This window comes from Lactuca serriola, chromosome 3, assembly GCF_051521515.1.
Source record: "Lactuca serriola cultivar US96UC23 chromosome 3, Lser_US96UC23_V15, whole genome shotgun sequence".
Classification (NCBI taxonomy): domain Eukaryota; kingdom Viridiplantae; phylum Streptophyta; class Magnoliopsida; order Asterales; family Asteraceae; genus Lactuca; species Lactuca serriola.
In genome coordinates, this window is record NC_136410.1 from 266,631,033 (window position 1) to 266,638,842 (window position 7,810).

The following is a 7,810-nucleotide window of genomic DNA, read 5'->3' on the forward strand; positions in this document are numbered from 1 at the left end:
CCAGCTTACGATTTTATAACTGCCCAGGTTTGACGGTAATGCTCAACATCCGAAGACTTTTATTATTGTTCTTCTTGTGATACTTGTGTTCGAGTGTTTAGATTTTGGATGTTATTATACTTTGGTAAAATATGGTTATATTTTAAAGTATAATTCTTGGTCAGATTGTTTTATCCCTTTGTGTTTATAGGTTGTATATCTTTTATGAATTGATATACTTAGCTCACTATAAACAATGCTCTGATACCAATCTGTCACACCCCAAAACCGGAACGGCGGAAACGTTCTGGGGTGGATGACGTCATGTCAAGTATCACAACACATGCATTATAGTAATCAAAGTACACCAAAACATTGCATTAATAGTAATAGTTTTACATGGTTACATTAATACATCAAAGTAATACAAGTAATAGAATAAATACAGCGCGGTACTAAGCTATCTTCATGAACAACTCCGGGGATGTACCTGTCTAATGCTAACCTAAGAATACAAGTTATTTGAAAAGCGAGTATCAGCATTTTTTACAAATGCTGGTGAGTTCATAAGCATTTAGTGACGTTTTCATTCAAATAACTTTAATAAAAGTAGTAGTTTAAGAGATTTCAGTGTATTATAGTCATTTTCAGAAAATCCTATATTTTCTTTAATAAAAGCAGCCTTCTACCAAGACTGGTCAGTGTTATGTGGTAAAAAGTTATTTTCCCTAAATTGCTATCATTATCAAAATACTGAATTTGATTATCGAGGAAAGCAAATGACATCAGGGAATAACATATGCCTCAGCAGTGAGGACTACTGACTAAGGCAAGGAATCATAGACTCCAAGAGAGTATCGAACGAACGACACGCCTGGTTCAGTCTAACAAATAGAGACACAGACCCCAGAAGGTACCAAATGAAAGGTACAACTGGTAAGGTCCAAAACAGTGAATACAGACCGCAGACAATATCAAATGAAAGATATGTCTGGCAAGGTCTAAAACAGTGAATACAGTTAATACAGTGGATACAGACCCCAGACAACATCAAATGAGAGATACGTCTTGTAAGGTTAAAATAGAGGAGACAGACCCGAGACAGTATCAAATAAGAGATACGTCTTGTAAGGTCAAAACAGTGTGAATCTGAAATTAAATTACCAGCATACAGTGTAAATTGCTGGGGAAATACCGTTACCTTAAAGCCAATGAATTATAAGGTAACCCGGGATACTCGTAACCATACTGACTAGAGTACCAGACGCCCTACAAGCGTCTAAAATGTGACATTTGTCACCTGTTGGCTTGGTAGGCCGGGACTGTAGCTAGCAGTCTGGGTGTGGGGTTGTCAATCCCATATAGATCTATACACACAATGTCCGCTCTCCCTACAGGAGACTCTGGTTACCAACTAGACGATGGAGAAGTCCGTGTCCTGAAGATGCATCCCAAATAGTGGGTAGAGACTTCCAACTAGTGGGTTTCTAATGCAAGTGCTGAACTAGAGGTAGAGACTCATAACTGAACTGACTGAAGTAACCCATATGTCTATGCTTGTGTACATAATATATAACTAATGAATCAACGACCTTCGGATGGACATCCGATCCCACCAGACCACATCTCAACGAAGAAAAGGAAATAGGGCGGACAAGCCTTCCTAAGTCCTTCAATCATTATTAATATGCATCTATACAAGCACAGACATACATCTAACTACGCTTGAGTGTGTATCAAGTGGAATCATATCGTGATGTATAAGTGTATAGAGGAACATCCGAGTTGTGAACTATAAGAATACAGTGGAACATCCGAGTCGTGAAGTATAAGCGTACAGAGTGGGATAATCGAATCGTGAAGTATAAGTGTACCAAGTGTAAGTGTATCACGAAGTGGAAACGACAATAAGTGAAGTAAGAGCGTCTACCAAGTGAAGCGACTACAAGTATAAGCGAAATAGAGACAATACCAAGTATAAACGCATCACAAAGTGAAAGCGTTATCGAGTAGGAGTTTAAAAATAAGTATAAGTGAAGCAGCAGTAACTAACAAGTAAAAGCATACGTCGTGAAAGTGAACTTTGATGAAAAACCTTTATACTCGGGAAAATCACAATTTGTTTTCATTTGTAAAATAAGTTTGTAAACCTTTGGAAATCTTTCATAAACCAGTTTAAAATGAATTTAGATAAAACAGTGTAAGTAAGAGTTTTGAAACCAATGAAAAGCTTTTTGAAAACCAATATAGTGTCCTACTCGGTTAAACAGTGTACAATGGTAAAATATTGAGCATGCGGGTTATCAATCACATGTGATTGATATGATAACTGGCATGTTTAACTTGTATTCCTCCTATAAAACATGTAAAAACATATAAAAGGTTCATTCAGGGGTATGAACTCACCTGGTGTAAGTAGGTCCGACGAAGGTGCCGTTTGGGCGTTCGGTGTCACGCAAGGACTTGAACACACACAATGACCTATTTAACATATGATAACATATGTTCACATACAATTAGTATATTTAATACTAATTAAAAAAATATACGCGCTCAAAGGAGCGGAAAACACTTTGGATAAGCGTTTGGGTGTCCCGGGTAGCGTCTAAAGGTGCGTATGGCTAAGGAATGGAGTTTACTCTCCAAGAGTAAACCCATAACACTTAGTTTACGGCCCAGGGACTACTCACCATGAGTTTACGGCCATAAACTCATGGTGAGGGTATCTAGTGTGTTTTAAGGCTTCTACTTGTTCATGGAATTATTCTAGGTACTTTTCCAAAAAGGCATGAGTGGGTTTAAGGCTTCTAAGGGCACCTTATAGGAGTTTACGGCCTAGGGACAACTCCTAGGGGAGTTTACGGCCATAAACTCTCATTCCTTGAGTTTAGTGAAGTTTCAAGCCCTTAACTCACTTCTAGTAATCATTCAAGGCTATAGGGGGTGTTTGGGGTTCCAAAAGGGCACTCCTTTAGTGTTTATGGTCCAAAAGAGCAATCCTTGAGAGTTTACGGCCGTAAGCTCTATGGATTGGCCGTGAACTCTCATACACCCACCAAACTTTGAGTTTAAGCCCTTAGATCCTTCCTAGCATTTTATAGAAATAGTATAAGGTCATTTGGGGGGCAAAAACCACACTTTGGGCATGTTTTGGGGTGTTTACGGCCTTGGTATAAACCTGGGCCATAAACTCCTTTTTCCCCCCTCATTTTGATGTGTTTAATTGATCTAAATGTAGGTGTTAAGTTGTAAAAGTCGAATAGTGTCTTGTAATGATTCGCATTTTGTATGTATTTTACTAAGTCTATCTTAAATGCGAAGTATAGCATGCGAAGTTTCACTGTATATGACTTAGTATACTTTTTATAAGTTCCCTATAAATAGGGACTTAGGCTTGAAGTTGAAAAAACGATATCGAAAACTCAAAAACTATCTTCAGCCTATTCTGTAATCAGTCTTAATAAAACGAGATCTGATTAATGTTTACTTCGTGTGTTCTTTGTCATTCATGATTCAATTCTATTATTTCGCATCTTAAATCTCGATAACAATTCACAACAATTGGTATCAGAGCAGGATTCAAACTGCCTAGATCTGATTTTCGTATAAGAATCATTTGCTTTTTGAGTTACAAATTTTACTCAAAATTTTCCGCGCAATTTTGGTTTTGAAAATCACTTTTGATCTTTAGATTTGAATTGCTTCTGCATTTGAATTGTTAAGTCGAGTATTCGATTAGCGATTGTTGATCAATTCACTTGATCGATTTCTGAATATAATCAAATTCTCAAGTTTTTCTGAAATTTTTGTTTGTTCATCAATGGCGAACTTCAACATGAACACGATGACTTCCTTCTCTCATTTGCTTGGTTCTTCAACCAAAATTCCGATGTTGATTCCAGAATACTATGATCAGTGGGCTGATAGAATGGAAGATTACTTAAATGGAATTGATGAAGAACTTTATACATGGAACAGTTCAAGCTCCTGCAAATGTTCAACAAATTGGTTCATCCACTGGATCTCCTAATGTTGAAGATCAACGAAAACGTCTGAAGGATAACGAAAAGAGATGCATGAGGGAACTAAGAGGTGCTCTTCCTCCTGTGGTTTACAATTACATTCGTAGTTGTAAAACAGCAAAAGACATCTGGAATACTCTAAAGGAGAAGTATCAAGGTAGCGAAAAGACGAAGATCAATTCTGTGAAACAATGTCTGATTGAACTGAAGGAATTCAGACAGAAGGATGCAGAAACTCTCGAAAGTTACTATGATCGTCTGAATGAGCTTGTGTTTCGCTGCAATAGGTACGGTATCACTAGATCTATCATGGAATTCAATTTAACTTTCATAATGGGACTTCGCAAGGAGTGGCGAAGTGTGAGCATGATGATTAAGAATCAACAAAGTTTTGATACAACCAAATTAAATGATCTCTACAATCAACTCAAAACACATGAATCTGAGGTCTCAGAAATGTATGAAGAATCAAAACTAGTTATTGGTGGTCCTTTGGCTCTAGTTTCAAAGGTATTAGAAAATGATGAAAAAGATGGATCAGATGATGAAGGATTTTTGATGAATTCCGATGATGAAGTTGTGGCATTCTATTCAAACAACAGAGTTAAAAAGTTTTTCAAAAAGCCTTTTAATCCAAAAGGGAAGATGAATGATGCGAAGAATGTTATCACAAGGACTGGAGGGGATGAGAGGAAGAAGATGGAGAAAATTGAGGAAAAACCAAAAAATGCGAATGAAGAGAAAAAGTTGAAAGGTGATTCAGGAATTTATTGTCATTATTGCAATGGTGCGAATCACTTCGCAGCTGCCTGCATGTTGCGAAAGAGAGAAGAGAAGAAAGAAAAAGTCAAAGATGAGGCATACTATTCTGAGAAGATTGAAGAGTTACGTGCAAAGACAAAAGGAGTGTCATTGGTTGCGAAGGGAGAAATTGTTGAAAAAGAGAGTGGAACTTATCAGATTTGGTCTTCAGGATCTGATGATGAAGAAATGAGGCATCCCACACATGGAGCAATGTTCGCAAGCTTTGAGGAATGCGAAGGGAACATTTCAGGGAAATGTTTTGTGTCAAAATCCACTGACAAATCACCCATGACAACCAAGGTACGTACAATTCTTGAATCTTTTAATATTCCTTTATCTGCTTATGATGCTGAAATTGTTTCATTTGATGATACTGTGGCTTATTTTGATTCTGTTATTGTGTCTGCTAGTAATGAAGCTAAGAAATTAAATGTGCAACTTAGTGAGACACGAAGAGAGTTAGAAATAAAGAAGAGCAGAGTTGAGAAATTAGAATTGCAAGTCAAAAATATATACTATGATAGGAATAATCTTACTAATGATGTTAGGTTATTACTAGCATAGAGAAACATCTATTGTAATTCTGCAAAATGCTTGTATGCAAAATTAACAGCTTTACATCACTCTTCTGATATTAGCAAAGAACAACATAGAAAACTTTTACCTTTTCTTGAGTATGAACGTGAAAAAGTTGATGTTGTTTCTTATGATTGCGAAAGTACAATTGCTCAATTTGACAAAATACCTGATGATAGATATGCATATGGTATTGTCAAAATTGATGAATTTCTGAATGTTGATGAATTGGTTAACATTATCAATGAAAGTTTGACAAAGAGTGAACAAGTGAAAATCATAAAGAAAACTGAAAATTCAAAGCTTGCCTCACAATTGAATTATGCTGATATTGATGAAAATTCTGATAATGTGAGTGAAATCAGTGAGATAGAAGAGGTTGATTGTTCTCAATTGTCAATCATTAATATCACATCTAAGATCAAAGGTAAAGAAATCATAGTTGATTCAATAGTAGAGGATGAAATTGATAAATCTTCAACTTCGCAACATTGTATGTTTGATAATGTGGAAGTTGAAAGTTGGAAATCTGATGACACAGATGTAAATAAAGAAGAAAAGAAAGTTTCAACTGAAACACCTCAAAGAATTGTTGTTGATCAAGTGTTTGAAAATACAAAAGAATTTGATAAAATTTTAAATGATAAAGGCGCACATTATTTGGAAACCAACACTGTGGTATATCCAAATTTTGTATGTACTGATAAAACAATTTTTCCAAATCAAGTTTTTGTCACTACTGGAAATGCTGAGAAAGTTCATCCTGATTTCAATAAAATGATTAAAAAAGATAATCAAAAGTCCACAACTGAAGGTTTTTTCGCAAATCAAAACACAGAAGAAAACAATTTAACGAAAAATACTTATGTGTTTCAAAAACAAAAATCAACACAAAAATGGGTGATTAAAGGTGAAAAATCAAACAAAGTTTTTGAAAAAGATGAAAAACCAAAGGTTGAAGTGAAACTAAATTCTCATGAATTCAAATTGATGGTTGGAAATTATTCAACAGAAAATAATGTTTCAAAAAGAAAAGCAAGAAAAGCAATATTCTGGCAAGTTGTGTCTAATGAAAAATCAAGAGATGAAAAATAGCAAATTTCAAAAACATCAACAAGTTTTCATAAACAAATCAACTCTGTTGACAAGGTTCCATATGTTCGCAAATATGACAACAATCAAAAATTTGAGAATTCGCAAAAATTTGCAAATAATCAAAAGTTTCAAAATGTTGGCAAATTCACGAATATTTCATCAAGTTTGAAGGACTCAACTCAAGTCAAAAAGAAATTTTCACCAAAACAACCAAATTTTCCAAATCCTTCAATATCAAAACCAAACAAAGTTTCATATACAAAAGGAAAATCTGATGTTAGAACTTTCAATCATTGGTTTGAAGGAAAAGGAAAGAAATATCAAAATGGAAAATTTTCAGAAGAACAGATCAAAAGTGCATTTGATACATACACAAATAATTATGCAACTGAGAGTACATCATCTAATAATTCACAAGTTCCAGTTCAAAAATGGAAACCAGTTATCAAAAATGCGAATGTTGTGAAGGATAAGATTACAATTAATGGAAATCCAAAATTATTGAATGATTATATTTCAAAATCTAGAACTGATGATGTTGATATAATTGATTCAGTCACGAACAAAGTGAAAACATGGTTCTTAAATTCCAAAAATTTGTTTTATTCTACTAATGATGGACCCAAAAAGTCTTGGGTTCCTAAATTTTTTCAATAAATGCAGGTGATATGTGACGAGCAATATGATATGAAATGGTACATTGATAGTGGTTGCTCTCGTCACATGACTGGAAGGAAAGAAAATTTGCGAGATTACAGAAGCTTGGAAAATGTTGGAGTTGTCAAATTTGGAAATAATCACAAGTGTCAAGTGAAAGGATATGGGGAAGTCACAAATGGAAACTTCACAGTAAACAGAGTGGCATATGTTGAAGGACTTCAACATAATTTGATAAGTGTATCACAACTTGTTGTGGGTATAGGAAATCAAGTTGTATTCAATGAAGAAGGTAGTATCATTTCAAATGTCAAGACGAATGAAATACTCCTCAAATCCAAAAGATATGGTGATATGTTTACACTGGACATCAAACCGATTGTGGGAAAACCAGCTGTGTGTTTACTATCAAAAGCATCAAATGATCTCAGTTGGCTTTGGCATAGAAGATTGTCACACTTGAACTTTCGAAATATAAATAAACTAGTAACTGAAGATTTAGTTCGAGGATTACCTGTACTGAAATTTGATAATGATACTTTGTGTGCAGCTTGCGAACAAGGAAAACAACATCGAAAGGGTCATCCGATTGTGATAGATTCAAAAATAGTAGAGCCATTGGAACTTCTTCACATTGATCTATGTGGTCCATCAACTGTTGCAACAATAAACAAAAA